Source organism: Chrysochloris asiatica, unplaced genomic scaffold (genome assembly GCF_000296735.1).
Source record: "Chrysochloris asiatica unplaced genomic scaffold, ChrAsi1.0 scaffold00284, whole genome shotgun sequence".
NCBI lineage: Eukaryota > Metazoa > Chordata > Mammalia > Afrosoricida > Chrysochloridae > Chrysochloris > Chrysochloris asiatica.
This window is the reverse complement of record NW_006408802.1, coordinates 69259-84386: the sequence shown is the minus strand read 5'-3', so window position 1 is coordinate 84386 and position 15128 is coordinate 69259. Positions and strand designations below refer to the sequence as shown.

The window sequence follows — 15128 nt, the reverse complement described above, 5'->3', positions numbered from 1 at the left end:
ATGCAAATGATGCAGCCTTGCTTGCTGAAAGTGAAGATAACTTCACTGAAAGAACCAGAGCCTTCAGTATGTGTTGTACCTCAATGTAAAGAAAACAAAATTCCTCAAAGTTGGACAATGAATAAGAAAGAGGATAGAATAATTGATGAATTTAAGTTATGGTGTTGGAGGAGAATATTAAAAGTACCATGGACTTCCAGAATTGTAAGAAATCTGTGTTGGAAAAAGTACAGCCAGAATGCTCCTCCTAAGCCAGAATGGTCAGACTTTGCCTCTCAAACTTCAGACATATTATCAGGAGGGACTAGTCCCTGGAGAAAGATATCATATTTGGTAAAATGGAGGGTCAGCAAAATAGAGGATTGGCGCAGTGGCAGTAGCAATAGGCTCAAGTGTAGCAATGATTGTGAGTTTGGCAGAGAACGGGGCAGTGTTTGATTTTGCTGTGCATAAGGTAGCTATGACTTGGTACTGACTTGACGGTACCTAGCAACAACAACATTGCCTAGGATTTTATGCCTTCCATTTCATTCTTGATAAGCTTAAATTTTCCTAGAATACTTTATACATTCCATGTTCTGTTATTAGTGGCTATTTGTAACGGTTTCTCCTCATTTTGACATTTGTCCCATCAGCAATTGAAGATTGCAAAAACTTTGCTCCATTCACATAATCATGGTCATCTCTACTTTGAGGAGGCAGCTCTTTCCCAGTTGTATTTTGTGTGCCTTCTAACCTGAGGAGCTCATCTTCTGGCAATATATATATCTGAAAATGTTCTGTAACTATCCGTTAGGTTTTTTGTGGTTAAACATTCCGAAATGGTCCACCTCTCCTTCTTCCTAGTCTGTCTTAGTTTGGCTGCTCCACTGAAACTTGTCCACCATTGTATATAAAATGCCAGTCACGTAGCTTCTAGCATCACAGCAATGCACAAGCCACCACAGTACAGCACAGTGACAGATGTGTGTTGACATATTTCATATAAGTGGGATCTTATAATGTTTGTTGGAAGGGGACTTTTAAGAGGAATAAAAAGTAGTCCAAGTGAAACCCATGTAAGTGGTAAGGGGTTGTCTATTTTCAACTCAGAAACTTTGGATGGCTCGAATAGTTAATGCACTTGGCCTTTAACCAAAAGAGTGGAAGTTTGAGTCTGTCCAGTGGCACCACTGAAGAAAGGCCTGTAATACTGCTTCCACCAAATAAGCCATGAAAACCCTGTGGAGCACAATTCTACTCTTGATACATATGGCATAGCTATGAATTGGGATTAATTTCAAGGCAACTGATTTTCCCACAACTCACAGAGTGACTAAGGTAGTGAGCATGCACCATCTTATATAATCAGCAGGAAGGTGAGTCCTAGGATAAAAACAGCGATCGGCATGGGCGACTGGTCCAGTATCCAGGATAGATGGTATCTTCCAGACCAGGTATTGTCAAGAACACCTGCTCTCCCTTCTAAAGTCCCTTGTCATGCAATGCTGCTGCCTGGACTGAACTTTGATACTCAAGAGTGTGTTTAGCCTTGACTCTGTTGTCAGTCACCTCAAAGATTCAGTGTCCTGTCAACTTTTCCTTTCCATATCCAACCCTTTTCCCAATCTGAGAGAGATTCTTCTTTTAGACTTTGAAGTCTGTTGGTGATGCAAACAGTTAATGCACTTGCTTGTTAAATGAAAGACTAGAGATTAACATCCACCTTGGAGCCCTGGTGTGGTGCTGTGTGTTAATGCACCAGACTGCAAAGCTGTTTGAACTTCAAGGTCGGTGTTTCAGGCTCACCAGCTGCTCCTCCGAAATCCTATACAGGGTCACTATGGACCGGAACTGAATCAACGGCACTTCACAACAACAACAACAACAAAGTTATCTCAGGAGAAAATCCTGTTTGTCTGCTTCTTAATACTAACAAACTTACTTCATTTTCTCCACCCTCCTTCCTTTTGTAACTCCTTTTTTTCTTGCCGCTGTGGATTAATGCACCAGACTGCAAAGCTGTTTGAACTGCAAGGCTGGCAGTTCAAGCTCACCAGCTGCTCCTCGGAAACCCTATACAGGGTCGTTATGGGTAGGAACTGACTCGATAGCACTTAACAACAACAACAACAACAGTATCTCAGGAGAATGTTCTGTGTTTCTACATCTTAATACTAATAAACTTTATTTTCTCCATCCTCTTTCCTTTAGTATCTCCTTTTGTGTGTGTGTGTGTGTGTGTGTGTGTGAAAACCTCCTTTCCTGTTCTACAGGAAGATATAAGCTAGAGGATAGAGTGACAGGCATCTGTGAGGGATGATCAAGTATTCCACAGACATCTCTGGTGCCTCCCAGGAAATAGTCACTGCTCCTGTATGAACCACAGCTTATCAGCTCTGGAAAAGTGATTACAAAATTGGTTTTAGGTTTATTAGCGATTTAACTTGCAAATTGCCTTTTTGCCTCTCTGGGATTCCAGCTAAGGTTATTAGAAGTGACGTTGGACAATTCCTCTTGCTATTCTCCTTAAGTTCAGACATTTTATTAGATGCATCTTTGATAATATTTCTTACAAAAGAAACAGAAAAAATATCACAAATATTTGCATTCCTTTTCATTTCTTTTGAATTTCTTGTTCAGCTTCATAAGAAAATCGTTTCAGAGATTTTTTGTAAATGTTTTGGAGGCCAGACAATAATGGGGATATAAATATGCTTGGCATTATGAATGCAGGCAAACACATGTCTGAAAATAGAATAGCAAAGAATGCAAAGGTTGCTCTAGAAAATGTATAAAAGTTATCGAAAACACATAAGAACAAGGATTTTATTGTAAGTTAGGGCACACATTTGGCAGTAGCATTTTAGAATGACATTAAAGCTGATGGATCCAAAGTAAATAACTGGAGAACATGATACATAGAAAACTCTATTAGCAGGCAAACAGGGACAACAAAACATGTTGTGAAAGGAAGAGAAGAATTTAGAATCAGAACCACACAAATGAGGATTCTACTCTGATACCCTTGGACTCTGTGGAAAAATTTCAGTTTTGTTAAGATAACGGTAAATGAAATAATGGTACTTAAATTGCATGAGCATTATGAAGGCCATGTGAGATGATGGATTTTACAAATGTGTAGCTGCTTTCTTGACATAGAGGGAGCACTTACTAAATGTAAACTGTTATAGATGTTACTCGTGCTTTGACTCAGAGACAAAAGAAAAGCCAGATAATGCTGATATGTCTGGGCCAGAGTGGCTGAGAAATTGGTTTAATTCAAAATATATGTTGGAGCCAAAGGGTAAAGGCCTGGAGTACCGTACTAAATAATGTAGATTTTATTTCATTGGCATAATTTTGAATACAACCATGGCATTTTGCACCTGTGTGCTAGAAAGGAAGTTTCTAGAAATGTTTTGAATATTTGGGAAAGAGAAAAGACAGAAACCAACTGGAAATATCTAAAAAGCCTGAACCATGTAGGACACAAATAAAACAAAATTAACAAGTGTGAGAGAGTGAATGAGTTTGTGGTGAAAGTCCGGACCATGATGGTAATAATATTTTTTTCCGACATTCATTGAAAGCTATTGCTTGTGCCCTTGCTATATTATGCATACATACTAGGTACTGTGACATAAGGAAAAGGAACAAATCTGCATGCAGCTAATATTCAATCAGGAGAAGATACATAATAGGCACAGAATGAATATACAGATAATGTTTTTGTATAATGACAATGAAAAATAAATATTTTAAGGAAATAAACAGTGGCTGGAAGACAGGCTGTTCTAGATAGCCTAGTTAGGTAAGGATATTTATATATTTTTGTATGTGGCTGGTGAGTTTGAACCACTGACCTTGTGGTTAGCAGCAGTCTAGTGCTTATCCTACAACACCACACCAGGAGTATTCCACTATTTTATATATATTTGGAGAGAGAGAGAGAGAGTCCTGTTGTGGCGCTGTGGGTTAATGCACTGGACTGCAAGGTCGTTTGAACTTCAAGGTTGGTGGTTCAACCTCAGCAGCTGTTTCTCGGTAAGAACTGACTCAACAACACTTAACAATAGCATATATATATATGAGAGAGTGAGTGAGTTCTGGTGTAATGTTGTGGGTTAATGTGCTGGACTGCAAAGCTGTTTTGAAACCCAAGGTCAGCGGTACAAGGTCACCAATGCTCCTTGGAAACCCTGTACAAGGCTAAGTCAGAACTGACTCTATGGCACTTAGCCACAGCATGTGTGTGTGTGTGTATATATGTATATATGCCAGTGATTCTTTTCCATCTTATAGCATCCGTCTATAAGATTTCCAAAGACTAGCTTGTCGTTTTTAACAGCTGACCTGGAGATTCACAGTCCAGTTCTTCACCAGAATTGTTCACCTCACTTTGAAATCTATTTTGTGCTTTTAAACTACCATCTCATTTTAGAGTATAGCATAAAACTATACTTTGTAATGGCTTTATTTTTTTAAATTACCTTTATTGAGGGAAAACCTACATACAATAAAATTTAAGGTTTTAAACATACACTAAAAGGAGTTTTGTCTAATGTATATAGCCATGTAACTCCTATCTTAGACATTAGAGGAAACATTGAAATCACTCCTGAAAATACTATTCCTTCCTCATGTCCTTTCCAATCAATCACACCTACACTACCAGCTTTAGGTAGTTATGTTCTGCTCACTGTCAATAAAGACTAAATTTATCAACACTTCATTTTATGTGTGTGAAAAAATAAAGCACACATGCTCTTTATTTCTGGCTTCTTTCACACAGCATAAAGATTTTAAAGTTCCATTTATGTTGTTCTATATATAAGTAGCTATGCAGTGCTGGTGTGGCACTCTTGAATAAGCATAGGATTGCTAAACAAATGGCTGGTGGTTCAAACCCAACAGCCACTCCTCAGAAACTCAATATAGGGTCTCTATGAGTGGGAACTGATTAGACAGCACGTAACAACAATAACCTATAGAAGTAAAGGAGCCACTGTTGCACAGTGGGTTAAGCATTGATATCCTAATGACAAGGTGGATGGTTCATATCCACCAGCAGCACAGCTTGAGAACCATGAAGTTGTCTGCTCCCATAAAAATTTGTTGTTGTTAGGTGCCATCCAATTTGTTTTGACTTATAGCAATCTTATGAACAACAGAATGAAACACAGCCCCACCTTGCACCACCCTCACAAATGTTTTTATGTTGGGCCTGTTTTTGTTGCCATTGTGCCAAACTATCTTGCTGGGGGTCTTCCTCTTTTTGGCTGACCCTCCACTTTACCAAGCATGATGTCTTTCACTAGGGACTGGTTCTTCCTGACACTATGGCTAAAGTGCTAGAGGATAAGTCTCACCATCCTCTCTTCTAACGAACATTCTGGCTATACTTCTTTCAAGATAGATTTGTTTGTTCTTCTGGAAGTCCATGGTACTTTCAATTTTCTTCACCCAACACCACTATTAAAATTAATTGATTATTCTATAGTCTTCTTTATTCATTGTTCAACTTTCACATTTGAAAATACCATGACTTGGGTCAGGCACATTTAGTTCTCAAAATGACATCTTTGCTCTTTAAAACTTTAAACAAGTCTTTTGCAATAGATTAGCCCAGTGAAATATATGAGTTCTTGACAGATGTTTCCATGAGTATTGACTGTGGATCCTAGCAAAATAAAATTTTTGGCAACTTCAGTGTTTTTCTTGGTTTATCATGATGTTTTTTATTGGTCCAGTTTTCATGTTTTTTACACTTAGGTTCAATCCATACTGAAGGCTGTAGTCATTCATCTTTATCAGTAAGACTCTCAAAACCACTTCCTTTCTACAAAGGCCATATTTTCCAACTACTGATCCATCTTTGTTTCCAGAATTTGCATTCCGATGATCAGTAATTACCAATACACCTTGACTGACTAATCAATTTCAGACTGAGAAAGTGGGTAGAATTCTTCAATTTCATTATTACTAGCGTTAGTGATTGGTGGATAATTTAAATAATAGTGTCATTAACTGGTCTTCCTTGTAGACATATAGATACTATCCTACCTCAGACAGCATTATACTTCAAGATAGATCTTAAAATATCCTTGTTATGATGAATGCTGCACCATTCTTCTTTAATTTGTCATTCCCAACAAAGTATAAGGATATGATTGCCAGATTAAAAATGGCCAATACCAATGTGTTTCAGCTCTCCAATACCTAGTATGTTGCTGTTTATTTGTTCCATTTCATTTTTGATAACTTCCAAAATTTCCTAGATTCATTCTTTGTACATTCCATGTTCCAGTTACTAATAGATATTTGCAGCTGTTTCACCTCATTTTGAGTTGCACTCCATCATGGCATTATAGAGTCAACTCTATTTTGAGGTGGTAGCTCATCCCCAGTTGTATTTTGAGTGCCTTCCAACGTGGGTGGCTCATCTTCTGCCACTACATTTTACTTTTTTATGGTGCCATGTATCATGTTTTATGGTTTAATATTCTGGTGCTTATAGTGTTTCACTGCTATTAATAAGGTTTATAGTAGAAATGATGGTGGAGATCACATGATAGAATGTTTGCAAGACCAATGACCTCTTCATTGGCAGTACTTTTTTATATAACAAAAGATGATTATACACATAGACTTCCCCAAGTGAAATTCACAGAAATCATATTGACTACATTTTTGGAAATAGACAATGGAGAAGCTCCATATAATCAGCTGAAACAAGGCTAAGCTTAGATTGTGAAACATACCATTAGTTGCTCAGATACAAGATCAAGTTGAAGCTGAAGAAAATCAAAACAAGTTCACAAGAGCCAAAATATGACCTAGAACATATCCCACCAAAATTAAGAGATTACCCCAACAACAGATTTGGTGCACTGGTCTAATGAAGAAGAAAAACAAAACAAAATAGAGGAGCTATGGGATAACATCTTACTAGGAAAAATCAAAAGAACAACAAATTGGTAGCATGAGTAGTTCTGGGAGGCAATACATCAGCGCTTTTGTCAGGGTCCAGGGAATTTTTCTGTAAATAGTTATAAACGCAGCATAGCCATAAATGATGACTCTCTTCTCAATACCATTATGAGTGGGTACAGTTTGCAAGCCTACACATTGATATTCCCAAGAAGTTGACCAAACCTCTGATAACCATTTTTTTTTTTTTTAATTTAAGATTTTTATTGTGGATTGAGTGAAAGTTTACAGGGCACATCATCAGTTTCACATTCAACAATTCATATGACTTGTTTCATTACATTGATTATAATCCCCTCCATATACCATCAGTTAAAAGTATTTCTCTTTATCCACTTTAGCTTTTTTAAAAAACAAAACACACAAACAAAAAAACCCACTCAGGCATATATAATAAATTACATCTCCAAAGGGCACATTCTGCAAGTCTGCTCCTGGCCACCAGTTCTTAGTCCTTCTCTTCTTAGTTGATGAATCTAGAGTCCTCCATGCCCCCATGTCTACCTCCATCTCCGGTGCTGCTGCTTCCCTGGATAAGGTCCCACATTCTATTTGTGTGTTCCTCTCTTGATGGTCCTAGGGTCCTCTGTGTCTGGACCGTAAGATTAATCACTCCCCCTTTCTTGCTACAAAACTTCTACTCTTACAATTGTGACAGTCGCGATTAGTCATGATAACAGTTATTCACTACTGAATCTTACGAATCTTATCCCCATCTCCTTTCACCAGATCCATCTAGACAAGATGGTAACTATTCAGTGGGGACTCTTTCCCGCCACACTCTTAACTAAGCTCCCTCTTGAAACCTTGTAAGGCCAGTCACTTCGTGCCTTTATTGTCCCCTCATTTTAGATAGCCAGTGTCTAAGTTGCCCATCCCTATCTACCCTGTGCACAGAGTGGATAGCACTGACACTTGATTTGAAGACTCTTTCCCTCTCTGTTGGTATTTAGAGTAACTACCACTCTGAGTATAGGTCAGGTTCATAATGAAGATGTATCTTCTGTCACTGTAGCTGTTCCAGTCTGCTTGTCCTTTCTAGTGGGAATGTCTCATCTCACAAGGTTGTGGATGGGACTCAGGATTCCACCTATCTGATAACCAGTTTTGATGATCCAAACACATTTTCTGTCTGCCCTTCAGTTTTAGTGAAATGCCATGATAAGGCTGTATTGGACACTTACAAATGTTTTGCTGTGCTCACTGCTAGAGAACTTGGTATCTCTGTTAAAATACTAGAACCTCCAAGGAAAGTAGAGTGATTTACTCTTCTCAAATCAGCACATATTTTCAGGAAGCACCAAGTCCAGTATGAAATGAGAACACTTTACAGGTGTTTAGAGCTAGAACATCTCATTTAAAGTACGGCAGATGTCTAGTTGGAATATATTCAGCAAAACTTACCTGAAGGGGTTGCTATGGAAGCCACTAAGACAAACATTAGAGTGGTTGCCAGAACTTGTCAAGGAGCTAATCTGGGAAATTACACCCACAGAAAAACAAGAAAGCAAGTTCTAAAGCTCAGTGAGGCCACTTGTGCCTGGGTTTAGCTAAATATGGACCAGATATGTCTACTAGTCCATGAAATTTAATTGCTGTTAAAGCATTGAATGAGGCAAGACTACAAGGGTTGAAACAGTGGTGTTATCAACCCTAACAGAGTGAGTCAGCTCCTTTTATAGCAGAATTAAGTCCAGGTCTTCTGTGTGACTTCCTTCACATCTTTGGATAGACAGGACTTTTCCATTCCCCACCCCCATAAACTGGATTGCCTATTCTCAAATCTCTATGAGGTACTGATGTTTTGAATACTTATCACTAATGTATGAAATTGACTTTGCTGTCATTAATGTGAAAAGAATTGCATCCCTATGCCCCATGATCTCATTCTTATAGCTCAGTTGTTGACTGTGTCATTCACAAATGGCCAACAACCGAAATCCCAAGAATAAACCTCAGGATAAATAACTGGTCAGTGACCACTCTAATTGGGGTCACAATAAAAAGACCTAGACAGAGTGAGAGAAAAGGTAGAACAAAATTTAAAATCATAAAAAAGACCAACTTACTGGTCTTATAGAATCTGGTGGAACCCCTGAGACTATGACCATAAAACACCCTTCAAACCTAGAACTAAACCAATTCCCTAGATCACCTTTCAGCAAAACCAAAACTATAATGACACCTGTGAGAAACATGCTCCTTAGAACAGTCAACCATCCAAGATCCAAGGGAAGTTTTTGCCCCAAAACAAAATTCACAAGCCAGGAAGGGGCAGGAAAGATTGGCAAATGGAAACAGGGAATTCAGAAAGGAATGAGAAGAATGCTGTTACACTGAAGGGGTTGCAGCCAATATCACAAAACACAGTGTGTAGAAATTGTCGAATGGAAAACTCATTTGCTCTGTATAAACTTTCACCCAAACCTCAGTAAAATATTGACAGAGAAAAGAAAAAAAAAAAAAAGTTTAAACAAGTGAGCAGAGCAGAGGTAGGGAAAGATTGATGACACCAAGGTATGTGGAGTCTCTAGAAACCAGGAAATAAGCCAAGGAGACAAGGAGCTTCTAAAATTGACAAAGCCTTCCCCTGAATTCATAGATTTCTAGTCTTTGAAAAAATAAATCCCTATTTGTTAAAGCAAAAAAAAAAAAAAGAACAACAAAATTCACAACTAGCCAATGAAGCAAGAGTGGTAAAATGGTAATTACATCTTTCAAACCATCATGTCATGATACATTTTACTTTAGCATAATTAATTCTTTAATAATATAAACCCACATCTAAGCTTTTTTTTTTGTGGTTTTAATGGTATGAATCACTGTGTCAAAAGAGGATGATTGATACATACTCTTACCTATAGTAATTTCCATGTGAGCACCTTCAAAAGTGGGCTTCTATCACCAACAAAACAGATCCTGCAAACCAGATGATTTAGCTGAGCACTTCAAGTGATATGTTAAAATCTTATAATAAATAAGCAAATAAGTTGCTAAAGACAAAACTAGCATTGCTTCCTTGACAAAACTATTGTTGTTTATAAGTGCTATGGAGTCTTTCTGACCCACAGCAACTCTGTGTAGGGTTTCCAAGGAGTGGCAGGTGAGCTTGAACTGCTGACCTTGCTGATCAAACTGACTTTGTAGTCTAGTGCATTAACTCAAAGTGCCACACCGGGATTCCTGACAAAAATATTAGGTATGTTTAAAGGCTATATCTTGATATAAGCAACGTCATTCTAATAGTCTGGGGAAATTTTAAAGGATAATAAGGGTATCAATAAAATGCATATTCTGAAAATTAGAATGAATGCCCAGGTGGGGGTGAGAAGTCTTGAGCGAATGGACCTGACTCTAGAAGAGCCAAAAGGCAATAGGAAGTGAAATGGTTTTTCATTCAGGAGTAGCCCTTAGTTTGGAGTCCTGGTGTGGTGCAGCAGGACAAGCAATGAACTGTAAAGTTGGTTTGACTCACAAGATCGATGGCTCGACCTCACCAATCACTTCTTGGAAACTGTGAGTTGGAACCTACTTGATGGCACTTAACAAAACAAGCCCTTAGTTTACTGGTCTCATGTTACCTATTTGACAGAAGCTTTAAAGTGAATTTAGGGATTGTAAAAAAGACTTTTCAGCTTAGTTTCATCCCTTAGTACTAAAGGATACCTTTTAAGTAAAACCATTGTCCATCAAATTAAATGGCTATTCAAGATATCACCGTCTTAATGTTATTTCCATAGCAAGTCAGTAACCCACTCTTCACTTACCTACATAGCTAGGTACTACAGCCATGATCATTATGCACAAACTGGTGTTATATGAAATTGGGCTATGAGTATATTACTATATAACTTTCAAATTACTGAGCATCATAGCCCAGCCACGTTAACATAACTTTAACCATCACAGACAGTGTTACTCTAACCTCCCACTGCAGGGTGTTATACTGCCAGGTGCACATCACTAATGCACAAAATAGTCAAACAGGTTCTTAAACTATTATCATAAATGTGTGATGTCAGATAACAAGGTAGTCAACTGTGAGGGTTAGGTGTATAGTATTGTTGATTTCTCTGACCTGAAGTATATTTTCATAATAAAATAATTTTAGTCCTTTTAAATGCCTCTGTCTTAACTCGTAGTGGTTACGAATCGGACTGCGAACCACAAGGTCAGCAGTTCAAAACTACCAGTTGTTCCGTGGGAGAAAGATGAGGCTTTCTACTCCCGTAAAGATTTACACCCTCAGAAACACTGTACTGGGTTGCTGTGAGTCGGAACCGACTGTAAGGCACATAACAACAACAACAACATGTCTTTTAACTATATACCGTTTGTGCATTGATATCCTCATTTCTCTCCATTTATGTTCTGTCCTTCTCTTTGCAACACTGGTTTTGTATATAAAAAATTGATGCCTGTATAAACTTTAGAATGTGACTGGTGTGCTTTCAAAGAAAATTGCGTATTTCTTTGACCATTTAAACATGCGACAGTAAGTATATAAACCATGGTTGTCATATGTTGTTGTTGTTGTTAAGTGCCATCGAGTCAGTTCTGACCCATAACGACCCTGAGCAGGGTTTCCAAGGCTGTAAATCTTTATGGGAGCAGAAAGCCACATCTTTCTCCCTCGGAGCAGCTGGTAGTTTTGAACTGTTGACCTTACGGTTCGCAGCCCTATTCGTAATCACTATGCTACCAGAGGTAGCTCCTTATGGTTGTCCTATAAGAATGGTTAATTTAAACCATTCTTATTTTAAGCAAGCGTTTTTTTTTCTACATTATGAAATTGTTTTTAGCTTAAAAAAAAAGAAAAAAAAAGGTCATTAAGATAACAAGGAAAGAAAAGACCAAAATGAATGTCAGAAAAGAATCTAAAATTTGTTCTCAAGCTAAAGATGCTAAAGCAAATGGAAGAAATGAGGAGTGAAAGAGCTGAAGAGAAATTTTCAAAATTTCAAAGGGCAGCTTGAGAAAACAAATTTAAATATTATAATGAAATGTGCAGAGATCTGTAGCTACAGAACCAAAAGGGAAGAACATGATCAACATTTCTTAATCTGAAAAAACTGAGGGAAAAAAATCAATTCTCGTCTTGCAATGTTGAATAATGCAGAAAGCATCAAAAGAAGATGGAAGGAATACTTAAAGTTTCACTGTACCAAAAAGAAATGGTCGGCGTTCAACCACTTCAAGTGGTAGCATATGATCAAGAGCCAGTAATACTGAAGAAAGAAGTTCAAGGTGCGCTGAAGGCATTGGCAAAGACAAGCCTCTAGGAATTGATGGAATACAAACTGAACTCTTTGAAGAAACTGATTTCTTGAATGGTGCTACCAGGAATATTGATAGTGGATCCAAGCAAAATAAAATCTATCACAATTTCTATCTTTTCTCCACTTATATGGGTGTTATATAGGAGAACTTTTTCTTTACAGTGAGGTGCAACCCATACTAAAGGTCTTTGATCTTCATCAGTATTTTAAGTCCTCTTCACTTTCAGTAAGCAAGATTATATCATCTGCGTATTGCAGATGTTAATGAGTCTTTCTTCAATCCTGATGCCACATTCTTATTCATATAATCCAGCTTCTCTGATTATTTGCTCAGGATACAAATTTGAATAAGTATGATGAAAGAATACAGTCCTGATGCACCCATTCCCTAATTTTAAAGCATTCAGTTTTACCTTGTTCTTTTGGAATAACTGCCTCGTAGTTTATGTAAAAATTTCTCATGAGCACATTTATATGTTCTGGAATATGCATTCTCTACAATGTTGTCCATAGCCTGTCATGATCCACACAATTAAATAATTTGTGTAGTCAATAAAACACAGGTAAACACCTTTCTGGTCTTTTCTCCTTTCATCCAGGATCCTTCTGATGTCAGCAGTGATATCCTTTATTCCAAGTACTTGTCTGAATCTGCCTTGAACCTCTGGCAGTTATCTGTCAATGTACTTGTGCAGCCATTTTTAAATGATCTTTTAGCAAAATTTTACTTGTTTTCTGTTGATTTCAGAATTTTGTTTGAAATGGTCATCTTTCTTTGGAATGGGCAAAAATTTGTGTCTATTCCAATCAGTTAACCAGGTAGTTGATTTCCAAATTTCTTAGCATAGATGAGTGATTGCCTCTAGTGCTGCATCACTTTGTTGAAAAACTTAAATTTGTGTTTTATAGTTCCTGGAGTCTTGTTCCTTGCCAGTGCTTTTCAGTGCGCCTTATATTTCTCTCAAGTATCATTGGCTCTTGATCGTATGTGTTACCTCTTGAAATGATTGAACAGTCACCATTTCTCTTTGGAACATTAACTCTGTTTATTCCTTTCATCTTTTTTTTTTTTTTTTTTGATGCTTTTTGCATCATTCAGTATTATTTTTAAGCATTCCATTTCATGTTTGACAACTTCCAATTTTCCTGGATTCATACTTCTTACATTATGTCATCTGATTATAAATGGATGTTTACAGCTGTTTCTCCTCATTTTGAGTTGTGTTCTATCAGTAAATGAAGGTCCTGAAAGCTTTACTCTGTTTGCATTATCATGGTTAACTCTACTTTGAGTAGGTAGCTCTTCCTCAGTCATGCCTTCCAGCATAAGCATCTCATCTTCCAGCACTATATCTTGCCATATTCTGGTGCTCTTCATCATGTTTCAATATTCAATATTCAGGGCAATTTGACAGTGTCCCATTGCTATTCATTAAGTTTTCAGTGAAATAGTCTTTGGAAATAGTCTTTCTTTCCTTCTTCCTAGTCTGCTTTAGTCTGGAAGCTTAGCTGAAACCTGGCCACCATGGGTGACTCTGCTGGTATCTAAAATGCAGGTTGCATAGCTTGAGCAACACTCAAGGTACCCCAGTATGACAAACTGACATATGAATTCCCTACGTAGAGACCATGTTATTGTCTGATTCAAAATGGGACATTGCAGTTCATTTCAGCTCACTAATTCCTAAGATACAGATCTTTGTGTGTTCCATTTCGTTTTTGATGACTTTCAGTATTCCTAAATTCATACTTCGTACATGCCATGTTCTGATTATTAGGAGCTGTTACTTCTCATTTTGAGTTGTGTCTCATCAGCAAATGAAGGTCCTGGAAACTGCTGCATCCCTGTAATTAAGTTCAGCTCTAGTTTGAGAAGATAGCTCTTCCCCATTATATTTTGAATGTGTTTCAAACTGAGGTCCTCAGAATCCCTATGGGTCAGTTTCAGTCTATCCTATAGGAGTCCTGGTGTGGTGCCGTGGGTTACTGTGCAAGACTGCAAAGCCATTTGAACTGAAAGGTCGGTGGCCTAACTTATATCCTAATAATTTCAGAAGATTTTCAAAATCATTTTCCGTGTCTATTGTGATGATAATGGCTTTTCTCTTTTAGTAATTTAAAGTGGTAAATTACAATGATTGACCTTGTACCCTTGAATGGACCTCAGTTAGTTATGCTGCATTCTAATATTTTCTGAATATTAGGTTTCCTAATGTTTTGAAAAAAATTATGTTTGTATTCATCAGAGATATTAATAAGTAATTATTTTTCTTGTTATATCTTTGTCTTCTTTAATATCATGGTGATAAAAGAAGTTAAGATAATCCCACTTCTCTAATTCCTGGAAGACTGCACATAGAAGTGGTTTAAATTTATTCTCTCAAAGTTTGATAGCAATGACCAATGAGTCCATCTGGATGTGATATTTGTATTTACGTGAAGAGTTTAAATTATAACTTTAAATTCTTTATTTGAAGTAGTTCATGTTTTCGATTACGTTTTGAGACATTTCTAGTAATTTATGTTTTAGTCTCCATATTCATTTTATCTAAGTTATCAAATATATTAGCAAAAAAGAATTGACAACTTTCCCTGTTTGGCCTTATGTTGTTTGTAATACATGTTGTAATGTCCCCTCTGTAATGTATATATACATGGGTCTGAATGTGTATCTTTTTGTTGATTATTGTATTTACTGTAGTACAATGTTGTGGAGTACCTAACAAATAACATGGATATTCAGAAAGGACTCTTCACTTTGGAAGGCTGGTTTGTAATGTCTACCTAACCTCAACCCTGAAAATTGTTAGGTTTTGAGCTTCCTGATCATTATAGCATATCCTTGTGGAGTTTCAACCTATGCATTCACAGTTTAGT

The 15128-nt window shown here is 37.3% G+C and overlaps 1 pseudogene; it reads left to right on the top strand.

Annotated features, from left to right (window-relative positions):
- The first annotated feature begins 1388 nt into the window (after positions 1 to 1388).
- On the top strand, positions 1389 to 8490 carry LOC102823670 (annotated as a pseudogene).
- Positions 8491 to 15128: the final 6638 nt, after the last annotated feature.